Source organism: Lolium perenne, chromosome 1 (genome assembly GCF_019359855.2).
Source record: "Lolium perenne isolate Kyuss_39 chromosome 1, Kyuss_2.0, whole genome shotgun sequence".
NCBI lineage: Eukaryota > Viridiplantae > Streptophyta > Magnoliopsida > Poales > Poaceae > Lolium > Lolium perenne.
Window position 1 is genome coordinate 241,495,095 of NC_067244.2, and position 15,602 is coordinate 241,510,696.

The window sequence follows — 15,602 nt, forward strand, 5'->3', positions numbered from 1 at the left end:
GCTCTTGAAAGTCCGGTTGGCGAGGTAGTTGGTGTACCCATTACCATTTGTTGACAACAACAAACACCTCTCAAAATAATTTTACTCCTGTCTTTATAAAAATGAAAAGCTCTAGCGCATGTTAATCCCTGCTTCCCTCTGCGTAGGGTCAATCTTTTACTTTTATGTTGTGTCTCCATTATTTCTTTGAGCACTATCTTGAGAGCACAACTGTCATTCTTAGTATAATATGCTTGTCTCAAAATATGATTGATTGTGGTATAAATTTGATGCATTTATCTTTTGACAATCACTACTTCTAGTCTTTCTATGAACTCCAGAGGTGCCCGGGCATTTATGTTTTGCCAACCAAATACAGGCAAGCGAGATACCACTTTAACATACTCTCTTATGAACATTGCAATCCTGCTTATACACATGATTCATGATGCTTATTATTAATTGTTGGTACCTTTCCATGATTGACATAGCTGTTAGATGATCTTATTTGCATGTATCTCATTATGAATTGCTTAAGTATTAGCCATAGCATGAGAATATATACATCATATGAGCAAATGTGTTCGTGAAAGTTCTTTTATCGCTCAGTTGTTAACTGAATTGCTTGAGGACAAGCAATAAGCTAAGCTTGGGGGGAGTTGATACGTCCAAAACGTATCTACTTTCCCGAACACTTTTGCTATTGTTTTGCCTCTAATTTGTGTATTTTGGATGCAACTAACACGGACTAACGCTGTTTTCAGCAGAACTGTTCTGGTGTCTCGTTTTTGTGCAGAAATCCAACTTTCGGGAAAATCCTCGGAATTTATGCAGAAGGCCCTATTTTCCTAGAGAACTGACGGAGCCAGAAGGACAAACCAGGTGGAGGCCCGAGGGCCCCACACCATAGGGCGGCGCGGCCCAGGGGGGCCCGCGCGGCCCTGTGGTGTGGCCCCTCGGCCGGCCTCCGACGCCCTCCTTCATACTATTTATCGGCCTCGACCTAAAAACGCACGGGGAGAAGTCGAAGTCGCCAGAAACCCTCCAGAACACCGCCACATCGCGAAACTCCGTCGCGGGAGCCAGAAGTCTCCGTTCTGGCACTCCGCCGGGACGGGGAATTGGAGGAGATCATCGCCGCCATCACCGCCAACACCTCTACATCAACCAGCCATGTTTCCCCCATCCATGTGTGAGTAATTCCCCCGCTGTAGGCCGAAGGGGATGGTAGGGATTGGATGAGATTGGTCATGTAATAGCATAAGATTGTTAGGGCATAGTGCCTAGTGTCCGTAATTGGTACTTTGATGATATTGTTGCAACTTGTTATGCTTAATGCTTGTCACTAGGGCCCGAGTGCCATGATCTCAGATCTGAACATGTTATTGTTTCATCAAGATAATCATTGTTTATGGTCTTACCTATAAGTTGTATACACATGTCGCTGTCCGGAACCGATGGCCCCGAAGTGACAGAAATCGGGACAACCGGAGGGAATGGTAGCGATGTGAGGATCACATGTGTTCACGGAGTGTTAATGCTTTGCTCCGGTACTCTATTAAAAGGAGTACCTTAATATCCAGTAGTTTCCCTTGAGGCCCGGCTGCCACCGGCTGGTAGGACAAAAGATGTTGTGCAAGTTTCTCATTGCGAGCATGCACGACTATATATGGAACACATGCCTATTGATTGCTTTGTACTTGGACACCGTTTTATTATTATCTGCAAATGCCCTGCTATGATTGTTACATGAGTTTCTCTCATCCATGCAACGCCCGTCATCCGTCCCCGTGCCTACAGTATTTTAATCCTGCTGTTTACTAAAATCACTACTGCTGTCTTTGTTACTCTGCTACTGTTATTTCACTACTGCTACTGCTATAAAACTGTTACTACTGATAAACTCTTGCGAGCAAGTCTGTTTCCAGGTGCAGCTGAATTGACAACTCCGCTGTTAAGGCTTCCAAGTGTTCTTTGTCTCCCCTTGTGTCGAATCAATAAATTGGGTTTTACTTCCCTCGAAGACTGTTGCGATCCCCTATACTTGTGGGTCATCACCAACCACCTTGGATGGGGCCAATATTTGGCACAGTTGTCCATGGTGTGTTGTGCCCCACCCTTCTTGCATTGCATTTTCTAGGTTGGTTTTTGCATTCATGGTGATCCCATGGTTGGGGGGTGCCGATACAAGGGTTTTAGGGTCAAAATGGGTCTACCCAGCCCTAAAACATACCCAACCACCTTGGATGGGGCCAATATTTGGCACACTTGTCCATGGTGTTGTGCCCCACCCTTCTTGGATTGCATTTTCTAGGTTGGTTTTTGCATTCATGGTGATCCCATGGTTGGGGGGTGCCGATACAAGGGTTTTAGGGTCAAAATGGGTCTACCCAACCCTAAAACATACCCAACCACCTTGGATGGGGCCAATATTTGGCACACTTGTCCATGGTGTTGTGCCCCACCCTTCTTGCATTGCATTTTCTAGGTTGGTTTTTGCATTCATGGTGATCCCATGGTTGGGGGGTGCCGATACAAGGGTTTCAGGGTCAAAATGGGTCTACCCAGCCCTAAACCATACCCAACCACCTTGGATGGGGCCAATATTTGGCACACTTGTCCATGGTGTTGTGCCCCACCCTTATTGCATTGCATTTTCTAGGTTGGTTTTTGCATTCATGGTGATCCCATGGTTGGGGGTGCCGATACAAGGGTTTTAGGGTAAAATGGGTCTACCCAGCCCTAAAACATACCCAACCACCTTGGATGGGGCCAATATTTGGCACACTTGTCCATGGTGTTGTGCCCCACCCTTCTTGCATTGCATTTTCTAGGTTGGTTTTTGCATTCATGGTGATCCCATGGTTGGGGGGTGCCGATACAAAGGTTTTAGGGTCAAAATGGGTCTACCCAGCCCTAAAACATACCCAACCACCTTGGATGTGGCCAATATTTGACACACTTGTCCATGGTGTTGTGCCCCACCCTTCTTGAATTGCATTTTTTAGGTTGGTTTTTGCATTCATGGTGATCCCATGGTTGGGGGGGTGCCGATACAAGGGTTTTAGGGTCAAAATGGGTCTACCCAGCCCTAAAACATACCCAACCACCTTGGATGGGGCCAATATTTGGCACACTTGTCCATGGTGTTGTGCCCCAACCTTCTTGTATTGCATTTTCTAGGTTGGTTTTTGCATTCATGGTGATCCCATGGTTGGGGGGTGCCGATACAAGGGTTTTAGGGTCAAAATGGGTCTACCCTGCCCTAAAACATACCCAACCACCCTTCTTGCATTGCTTTTTTGTAGGTTGGTTTTTATTAATGTAGACAATTATGGACGAAATAATTAAAAAAATTATTAATGTTGTCCAAATTTACATATCTTTAAGACTTTATTTTGTAATCGCTGGAGACAGCTCGTGTATCTGTACCATGTACTATTTGTTATTATGAATATATGTGGTATTGATTGTCAAAAAAAAAATACATTGTTCATGATAAGTATAGATTCTAATTTTGTTGTTTAATTTCGTTGGACCAAAATGCCATATGCAACTATAATGATAGTGAAAAAAAGTAATTAGAAAAAGGCCCAACCCGAAACGGCGGATGGAAACGCACCATTACGATCTTCACGCGCGCCACGATCTTATCGTGAATGGTTTGCGCATGGCATGTTCCGGAAATGACGGACGACGTCGTCGGCCTATAAACAGGTGTTCGTGCTGCCGTCATTGAGATCGTGCAAACCCTAGCTAGAGCCGCCGCCACCGCCCGCGCAGTCGGCCTCTCTATTCTTCTCGCCTCCTCCGTCTCCAAGGCTCTCATCCCTGCCACCGCCGCCATCTGCAAGGCACCCTCACCTGAGACCGACGCCGTACCCAGGCCCAACACCGTCACGTAGATCTCATCGGAGACAGACACCAAGACGGTTCCAACACTGCCTCGTCAAGTAAGTACACATCAAGGCCTTCGTATCTACATCGTATGAAGCAACTAATATTTGTATAGTTTAGAGTCGCCGCTCCTCTAGAGTCTATTTGCAGTTGTTAGAATAATTTTCTTTAGTGTTGACTCTGATTAGGCCTTGGATCGAGTTGTTGTGCTTGTTTCGTGCATGCATGTGCACACCTGTAGTCAATTTAACGTGACTTCATGCCCGAGTACGTCGGATCCAGTCGAGCCTTTCTCAGTAGTTCGCCTATATATGCATCGCTCTTGTAACATGAAAATAGCAAACATTGCAAGTATCGGTTTGTAAGATGTAAATTTTATTGAGGGGTTTCATATGTAGGGAAGATGTTTGCTCTCAATTGTTTTGTATAAAATTTCACCATGATTTGTCTGTTGAAAGCATGTCATCTCACACAGCGAAGGTAAAATCATGTCATCTCACGCATTGTATGTAAAATCATGTTGTATTGCAGTCTCCCTCTTGCACATTTAATTTAGTTTTTTGTACGTGACATATTACTTTCTTAATATACTGTTTTTCCTTGATAGAATGGACGAGCTTAGGGGTGAACTTTGCTGCAACATCGGAAAATGGTGTAGGCTCATGGCCCGTCTTACCGTGGATCAACGTGCTAGACTAGCTCTAACTAATTTAAGAAGTATGATGACGATTCTTTCTGTGAAGATGCGTACAATATTGATCAGGTACACCTTCTCACATGTATATTACGTAATATTTCATCACATGTTCATATGTCATTTGTATTTCTTGGATTATTTTAGCATACTACTTATTGAATCATGTTCATTTTTGTTCCAGGTTCATGCTTGATGTTTTTGACCCTGCCACTGGTACATTCGAAATAGGAGAGAACAATGGCGCGGTGTCTCTTGGTTTTGTCGATGTTGAGTGTCTCCTTGGTCTGGTTAATGAAGGTTTTTCTGCTGGGGAAATACTTACCGAGGAAGGTGAAGACGTGAAGCATCGCATCCCACCACAGTTCATAAGCAAATCAACCGGTAACATCGTTATCGACGAATTAATTGACGACATCATTAAAAGTAAACTTGCCGATGATGACTTCCTGAGGAGGGTAGTGCTAGTGCTTCTAGGAACAGTACTTGCGCCTATGGCGACGAAGATTGTTCCACACAAATTCTATGCACTAGTAGAAGATGTGAACCGAATATCAAAAATCAATTGGAATGCATTCACTCTTAGGGTTCTGTTGGATAGTATTAGGCTGGTAAGAAAAGGTAGACAAATCCGTCAGTGGCCAAAAGGGAACTTAGGAATGTTGCAGGTATGTATGGTCTTATGTCGGAGTGTTGTGCATAGTACATCTCACTGCATTTTCCACGTATAGATAATTAATTGTCTCTCCTTTATTTACATGCAGTACTTGTACTGGGAAAAATGTCAGCCGCTAGAAGGCGACTGTGCATTTAATCCTAAATTGTCCATGCGCCCTCTAATGAGGAACTGGAATGAAGCAGCTGCCATGCGGAGAGACAATTTTGACTATGAGAATGGTCGAGGTCGTGGTAACGTGAAGGTACTAATTTCAGTGTTACGAGTAGGCACACTTAATTTTGTAAATACTCAATTCAAAACTGTAGTACTTAACTCTTGCATTACATAACGTGCAGATTGATGAAAATATAACAGAAGAGTATCGGTTGATGGAGCCAGTTGTGCCAGATCCTGTGGCTGCTCCTCAGAATAACGCCAAGCCCGCGAGTGCTGTTCCAAAAAAGAAACAGGCTCCAAAACCCAGTGATAACGGTCAGACGGAAATTCTGATAAATCGTTTAACGCGTTACCTTGATGCACAAGTGCAGAAGATGTTGGCTACCATCCCTGCCTTATGTGCTCAGGTGAAACGCCTAATTGTTGTGTCATTTTCTTTTGTTATTGAAAATGCAATCGTTCATGAACTTATATGTTTTTGTGTTGCAGAGAACATTGGAGATGTTTAATAAGGAAGGCGTGACTTACAAACCGGCAGCCGCACCGGTTTCCGGTAACATGGAGGACCAGGAAGATGTCAACTCTTTCCGGAACGGGCCTCGTGATAAAAAAGAGTTCATGTACAAGGAAGAGAGCGATTCAGCAGGAGGTGGAAATTCTATTCATATCATTGACATGAACCTGGCTGATGAAGTTGATAAATTGGAAAAAAAATTAAAGGAGGCTACTAAGAATGGTACTGCAAAGAATACAAATGATGTTTTGGGCACACCTGCCAAGGCTAGTGGACTGAAAGGTACTCCACCAGAAAAGCCATTTGGCGATGTTGGTAGCACACCGGATAATCCGTTCATCATTGAAAATGCTGATCCGGTGACATCAGATTCAGAAATTGATCTTGACGCAGTAACTATTAGCAAGTTCATATCTAAATCAAAGGAACATGAGTTGGCTGGGAAGAGGAAGCGAACAATTCCCAAAAAATTTCAATCTCCCTATGCTCTAGACAGACGCACCAAGCGTCAAGTCCGTGGTTCATCCACAAAAGGTAGTTTATTTTCCCATTATTTTTCATATTCTCTATAAGAAATGTTGTATTTGCTAAACCTTTTCGTATGCATGCAGCTCTGAATTTCGATGACAAACCTGGAGCAGATACAAATGCAAAACCGGATGCATCATGTGAGTTGACGCCTGAACTAGTAGATGCAGCTATAGTCTTCCTCGAGCTTGCATCTCGCTCAGACCAACACAAAAAAAATAATGTCTACCGGAGTGCCAGGGGTGCTGAACTTACCGCTGAACGTCTACGCGTTGTTATCGACGAAAGATGGCTTTCAGATGATGTAAGTGCATAGAGCACGTCTATTCCATACATTTAATATTAACATGTATGTTATTAACATAACATGTCATTATGTTATTCGCAGGTCATAGATGCTTACATAGGGCATTTGGAACTCCGTGCTGGGGATGATCGATTCTTGTGTCCAGCATGGAGATCCAAATTTCTAGTAGACCGGGCAAATGCGGGAGACAAACTCAAAGAATCCAGCAAGAACATGGATAGCTTGATGGTAAGATCTGGCGCGGTCGGTAGAGTGGTGACGGAATACACCGTCCGTGACAAGGTACGTAATATATGATTGTTATAAAATATTGTAGTATTCTGCTAATAAACATGCCGAATGACATCTCATTTTTTTTTCATATGTTCTAATTTTTTGCAGGTTTATTTTCCACTCAACATTGGCAATACACACTGGACGACCGTTGTCATGCACACACCGAAGCAAGAATTCCAAGTTCTTGACTCGCTTTATCCTCTAGAGTTTACGTTGGAGACTGTTGAGGTATTTTTACCCTAAAACCCTTGTATCGGCACCCCCCAACCATGGGATCACCATGAATGTAAAAACCAACCTACAAAATGCAAGGCAAGAATGGTGGGGCACACCACCATGGACAAGTGTGCCAAATATTGGCCCCATACAAGGTGGTTGGGTATGTTTTAGGGCAGGGTAGACCCATTTTGACACTAAAACCCTTGTATCGGCACCCCCCAACCATGGGATCACCATGAATGTAAAAACCAACCTACAAAAGGCAAGGCAAGAATGGTGGAGCACACCACCATGGACAAGTGTGCCAAATATTGGCCCCATACAAGGTGGTTGGGTATGTTTTAGGGCAGGGTAGACCCATTTTGACCCTAAAACCCTTGTATCGGCACCCCCCAACCATGGGATCACCATGAATGCAAAAACCAACCTAGAAAATGCAATGCAAGAAGGGTGGGGCACAACACCATGGACAAGTTTGCCAAATATTGGCCCCATCCAAGGTGGTTGGGTATGTTTTAGGGCTGGGTAGACCCATTTTTACCCTAAAACCCTTGTATCGGCACCCCCCAACCATGGGATCACCATGAATGTAAATACCAACCTACAAAATGCAAGGCAAGAATGGTGGGGCACACCACCATGGACAAGTGTGCCAAATATTGGCCCCATACAAGGTGGTTGGGTATGTTTTAGGGCAGGGTAGACCCATTTTGACACTAAAACCCTTGTATCGGCACCCCCCAACCATGGGATCACCATGAATGTAAAAACCAACCTACAAAAGGCAAGGCAAGAATGGTGGGGCACACCACCATGGACAAGTGTGCCAAATATTGGCCCCATACAAGGTGGTTGGGTATGTTTTAGGGCAGGGTAGACCCATTTTGACCCTAAAACCCTTGTATCGGCACCCCCCAACCATGGGATCACCATGAAAGTAAAAACCAACCTAGAAAATGCAATGCAAGAAGGGTGGGCCACACCACAATGGACAAGTGTGCCAAATATTGGCCCCATACAAGGTGGTTGGGTATGTTTTAGGGCAGAGTAGAGCCATTTTGACCCTAAAACCCTAGTATCGGCACCTCCCAACCATGGGATCACCATGAATGTAAAAACCAACCAAGAAAAAGCAATGCAAGAAGGGTGGGGCACACCATCATCGACAAGTGTGCCAAATATTGGCCCCATACAAGGTGGTTGGGTATGTTTTAGGGCAGGGTAGACCCATTTTGACCCTAAAACCCTAGTATCGGCACCTCCCAACCATGGGATGACCATGAATGTAAAAACCAACCTAGAAAAAGCAATGCAAAAAGGCTGGGGCACACCACCATGGACAAGTGTCCCAAATATTGGCCCCATCCAAGGTGGTTGGGTATGTTTTAGGGCAGGGTAGACCCATTTTTACCCTAAAACCCTTGTATCGGCACCCCCCAACCATGGGATCACCATGAATGTAAAAACCAACCTACAAAATGCAATTCAAGAATGGTGGAGCACACCACCATGGACAAGTGTGCCAAATATTGGCCCCATCCAAGGTGGTTGGGTATGTTTTAGGGCTGGGTAGACCCATTTTTACCCTAAAACCCTTGTATCGGCACCCCCCAACCATGGAGCATTAACTAGGTCTTCCAAAATATCTAAAAATGAAAAATATCTTCAAATTCCATGATTGTTTGTGTTACATACCATGTCTACAAATTTTTAGGTGATTTGGAGGAGGTCGAAAAAATCACTTGCTTAAAAATGGGGATAAAGTTATACCAAAAGGTCCGTCGTAGAGCAAGTGATTTTTTGACCATCTCTAAATCACCTCAATTTTTTTTTATAGGCTCCCATGTTTGTAATATCAATTATTAATAAAAAACATTTAAAAATAAACTGTACAACAATATTGTGGGGTACACCATGGTTAGTTTCACCCAGACACCTGAAACATAGGGTTTTAGGCGAAAACATGCATTTTTTGGGCAAATCAGGTAGATGGGCATGCTAGGGTGAGGCCACACACACTAGCATTTTTCAGGTACAAACTCACACACACTAGCATTTTTCAGGTACAAACAAAAACACACTTCCATTTCATCTGAAACCACATTTAATTGTTCATCCACACACAGAAACACGCTTGCATGATATTTTGACATGACCACATCATTGGAAATAAAAAAACTATAGTTGTTTGATGATTTTTTCAGCTGCAAACACAGTACCATTTTTTCATCTCGACATTTCCAATTACACACCTGACTAATTTGAATATGTTGCAAATAAAACAACTATTTGAAATGCTTGCATATTATTCCTACTACTAACCCAAACATTGCAACACACATTGTTGCTAGAAAGCAAATAATATTGTCCTTAGACTTCAACACTTTTCTCTGCATTTTCAACTGTATCTTCAAGGAATTTTCTTTGTCTTCATTTTCGTTCTGCACCTTGTTGATCTTCTCGGATAGTTTCCCTATCACATATCTTTCTCTTCCTTTCCATTCACTGTCAACCCACTCTACATACGCGCATGTATGTATTCCCTGAAAGAAAACATATCATATGAAAACATAGCATATAAATAATGTTCACACATGAAATTATATGGTTTGAAAGTATACCTCATATGGACAACCCAAAAACCGTCTTCTAGTGTCGTAACCGTCGTTGCAAACACGGCGAGCAGGGAACACCGAGTGGCCACACCTGTTCTTTGTGTTCTGCTCAATACCGTAGTACAATGGATCAAACTCATACTGCGGCAAAACATCAACAAACTGAACCATGCCTTCGTCATCATCCTATATTTCAACATATATCAGATTATGGGTTATGGAAGAATTCTTTTAAAAAACAGCAAATAATCAGGTACTAACCGGCTCAACTAGGGTATGTGCTGCCGCAGTCTTCATCTTCCCTCTGTTGTAATGCACAACAGATGTAAGCTTCGCCCATCCGTGGTCGCCGTCCATCGGATCCGCTCTATCCGATGAGTTCACGAGCGCGTGCAGCCGCCGATCACCCCCGCGGCGAGACATAGGCAACACAAACAAACCCTAACGGCGAGTTAGGGAACACTTTGTTAAATAGAAATGGCCCATCGAGTTAGGCTTTATATTTAATTGGGCCGCCAACTCTATCGGCCCAAGACATGCTATACCCAACCACCTAAAGCTTAACGTCCACGCATGCAAAAAAAATTGTTGGTTTATTCTTTTAACATCATTTAGGAAAGATAATTCTTTGTGTTATCACAAATTTGTAATGGAATCGAAAATATTACGATTTATTGTGAAACATTATAGGAAAGAATAAAACTATAGTACAGAGAACCAACATGAAAGCAAACAATAATATAGAAACACTTGAAGAAAAAAACAGGATACATAAAAGAGAAGCCACCCAGTACAAATCAACTTTAGAAGAATTGAGTTAATTGACTCATACAAAGAGAACATAGTTCAGTACAAATCACTCATAAAAACATAATAAACACAGTAATCCTTCCATGATTATTTAAGTTCAGAAAAGAACATACAATTTCACATAAAAAGAGAGAGGTAGTTCAAATAGTCGCGACGATTACATAGATTAGCACAACATACACCAGAGTGAACATATCCACCACTTTACAAACAGTAGGTTCGAGTAGTGCAGTAGGTTCATCGTCTGAAACTTAAACCCCTACATCTTACTGGAAATATATAACAAAGTACGTGAAGTAATCACTCGATCACATCCTCGATCACATCAACAGACATAAAAAGCATGCCCTCCATCTTAAAGAACAAACACAGGACTAACAGGCCAGCCACCAAGTTATTCTTAACACAGAAGTCAATCCAACCTGACTTAAAACCTGATTCTGCCATCAACGGATGTGTAGTAGACAACATGGCTGTCATCATCATCCTCACCCCTCAGAAAGTAGATATCACCACTAGGACGAACGTCAAGAACAGATACAATAGTCTTCGGGATACGCTGTGATATAATAAACAAAAAAAACCACATCAAAAAGACAATCATTCAAAAATGAACAGAATAAAACATATATCAAGGAAATTACCAGTGCATTGGAAGCAACATCATATGTAGATAGGCAATGTACAAAAACACCGACAAGGCCCAGACCACGGTCGTAAACACGGCTGTTGATATTGATGATCTCAGAATTTTTAAGTTCAACAGTTTTTGAGATAAAGATGGATTTAGCATCTCCTTCAAAAGTAAAAACTTCTGCAGGAAAAAACAATGAGAGAAAAATCCATGAGAAAAAGAGCAGTTTGTTAAACACAAAGAACAGATGAACAAAAAAGTGACAGCAAATTACCTTTGAATAATTCCTTGGGGTAATCTTCAATGTCTAGTGCAGTAACAAACACATTTTCTTCTTCCTCTATGATATCAAATCTTATCTTCTCATTCAGATGCATATCATAATCAGTGAGGAATTTCTTGTAGTCAGGACCGAAAATACGAGTCTTCTTGTCCATCTTGTCCAGCAGAAAACTGTAAACACCCCTGTCCCCAGACTCAACAGTCAAGGCATTACCAGTAGACTTGTTGATATACTTCCTAACGTAGCAAGGGATGTTCTGCAACAAAGTTCACATTAGTAATCTTCCAAACCTATTTTCCGTGCATAACATATTTAGCTGCATGGAAAATTAAGATTGTGGATACTAAATAAAAATGCAAATCTGTTGGTTGTGTGAAGTGATCTCATTTCACATTGTCTACAGTACTGTCTACAAGCTAACACCACAATTTCCAGCAAAGAATGAAGCTAGCAAACCTAAAACAGCCAACCACCAAAATTTTCTTTATTCAAATATATGTGCTATAATACAAAACAATCAGTTCTTCTATCCACCAAAATGATACTGATGTATAACAACAACATGCACACACTTGTGATGTTTCTTCAATCTGAAAATTAAATGGGGAATGGATTCTAAATACACCAGTAACACAACAAGCATATCAAAATAACTTACAGAGTATTCTTCAAAGGTTGTACGCATAGTAATGCAGAAGAACTCTGGTTCCTTCAGCTTCATGTGGCAACCACCATCACGGTTTCCACAGATTGGACACTTCATCTAATATATGAATACAAAATTATTATAAATGATACAAATGGGCATATCTAAATTCATACAAGAAACCATATTCAACAAATAAACAACACTGTTGAGTACACTGGAAAAAAATGAAATAGCATAATTTTGCTGCATACCAAAAAGAGGTGAACAACATCTGAATGCTTAGTTTACTACATTGTTCATATTGTTACTCAAATAAATCCTAAACCATTATGAAGTGCAAAAAATATAAATTAGACTCAAACCCTAAAGTAACAATCTAATTAAGAATTCATGCAGACCATAATTACTAGAAAGAAATGCAGACCACAAATTAAAATGGTTATAAGTGATGCTATAAAAATATATTCAAACATACATAATCCCATTAAGATTAAGAGGAAAAGTATGAGGAGAAGTTTTAGGATTTTTCTCATCTTAAACATACATGCTGCATACAGAGAACAGCTCCATTAGGACCCAGCATAAATAATAGGGATAGAAAGGTAGGGGAAAGTAATACATAGACAAAGACAAAAAACAAGTACGAGAAAAGGACCACACCAGTAGGACCGCACAGCACGTGCACATACAAAAAAAGGACTTCCAGATCTGGGTGGTGGATAGAAAAGGAAAGAAAAAAAGGGCTTCCTGTGACAAGGAATTGATGAAAAGCCTCACAGTCACTAGATCGAGTAGTAAAACCGTCAGATCTGCTTGGATTTACCTTGTTCCCTTCTCTGCAACCGCCGGTTCAGACGGCCACCTCCACAAGCTTCGACGTTGACCAGGAGAGGAGAAGAAGAGTCGACAGGAGGGGATGGAGAAGAATGACCGGTGCAGGGTTGGGAGGCTTGAAGCATGGTTAAATATGAATGGCCCAACAAAACGAAAGACAAGGCCCGCCGGTAAAAAAGCCCAGTAAACAAGCAGTCACAAAAAAACCCAACCCAAAAGCCTGTCCCCGGAGCCCAACCCACGAGGTATTGATGAAACATTTGCTGAATTAATGTTTATTTGTCATTTCTGTTTTACTTACTGAATAATGGCTAAACCTTGAAAATATTTCTAAAACTTCAGCTCGCCACGCTAACTGTTTACGTGCATAATTAATTAGTAGTGCTGATTGTAGTTACATGTAGACGTGAAAAGCTATTGATTTTATCACAGTGTACATATATGCATGCTCACTACTTAGGCCACCATTAAATGCAACTTAACATGGAAAAATCTTCGTGTACAAGCTATAAGAGTTGCCATTCAACATAAGATGATGCATGAATCCACTGCTGATGCCGCCAGTACATATAATGGTAACAGTTCTTGTACTAACTGGATTGGAAATTACATGCTAATTATAAAATGCTACTTTTGTTGAATTATGTAAGTAGGACAGCTTATAGGCACTCACTTGTTGTTAAGTTTGCATTTCTTGCTGCGTCGGTTGTGACCTGGCTCTTTGCAAGCCCCGCACTTAATTTTGTGCTCGTCGTACGATAGAGGTCTTCCATTTTTAGACTTGGGATGGTTGTCATCATCTGAATTATGTGTACCTTTGCTCGATACTTTAATAGGATCCTGGACCTTAACCATGTTTCCTTGTCGGTCCTCCACATGTTCAACTGCTAATGAGCTTAGACAAATAGGAACAGCACCCACCGTACCCTCCTTGTCGTACTCAACCGCCTTTGCTATCACGTCCTTTAAACTGTCCTGTAACTGAGCCCAAAGTGTTGGGTGTTTGCATGCTGCATGCATAGCTTGCGAGGATAACACACTAACCTTGCTATATTCAATTCTATCCGCTGTACCTGACCAACCTACTCCAAACATATCACTCGTTCGCCTAGCAGGCAGTCCATTTCTTGCGTCTTTTGATAACCGACGAAGAACACAACACTTTGGAATTTCAGATATTTGCAGAACACATAGAACATGGAATATATGTTTGCAAGGGAGTCCTTTTCGAATCATTCTCCTGCAGCTGCACTTTATAGTTTCTTTAGGATTTCCCGGTGTATACTCCACGGTGAACTGCCTCTTTGGTTTATTATGCCATGCCACGACAAAAGTTTCAGACCCACATCCCAGCTTTCTTTCCAAAGTCACTATGCCGCCAACTGACCTCAAATCTAGCTGCAATATATAGAAGTTTGCCGGGGTAAACACGTGGCTAGCAAATACCTCCAGATCCCTGCAGCTTGTTACGGGCACAGGTAATGTCTGTGAGGCCGTGCAGTCATCATGCGCCTCGTTCTCACGGATGCGGGTAATGCAATTCTCATAGTGCAATATCATGTCCACCAAAGTCATTTCTCCATCAAGGTGCAGGTGAAGGCAGGAATTCAGACTTTCACTCCGCTGGTTGCTCTTCATACCAAGCCAAAAACCCTCTGTCAGAAAAGCTGCAGCCCACAGGTGCCTCTTCCTGTACATCCTCCTCAACCAAATTTCCGTGTTCTCCGTCTTCCATCTTTTTAAAAAAGCCTGCCATCTCTGCTCAAATTCGGCTATGGACGTGCTATAGTACAACATAGACCGGAACTCGCCCAACGACTTGTGACTGAGATGGATCTTCATATTTTTTTCAACATGCCAAGAACATATGCGGTGCCAGACATCGGGAAATACAGTGCGGATTGCCCTAATCATCGCTGAGTCGGCGTCCGTAATTACACTCAAAGGCTTCTTCTGACACATTGCCTTCAGAAATGTTTGCAGCAACCACACATAAGTTTCTTCTTTCTCATCTGAAACTATGGCACAACCAAAAACCGTAGTCCTACGGTGATTGTTCAGACCAACAAAAGGTATGAATGGCATACGATAGCGATTCATCTTGTACGTGCTGTCAAACACAAGCACATCTCCATAGTCCTCATAGTCCTGTACAGACTGCGAGTCACACCAGAACATTCTCTTCAGCCGTCCTTCTTCATCTAAGTCATAGTCGAAATAAAAACTTGGGTCCTTCTCCTTTCTGCTGAGCATAATGCCTATGGTCGTGGCAGCATCACCCTTCGCAAGTAGTTTCCTCTTTTCCTTGCCGCAAAGGTTGTACAGATCCCGTCGGACGTACCCAACGCCGCCATACCAACCACTTCTGCTAATCATGGAATCCATTATGGTGTGCTTCCTAATACCTGCAGCTCCCATAGCTAAGATCTCAGCCTTCTGATGATCTCTGATTTTTCTATGCGACCAAAGAAAAGGTGTTTCATCCGCTCTTGCTAACGTATGACTGTGCTTGTCATCAAAACTATCAA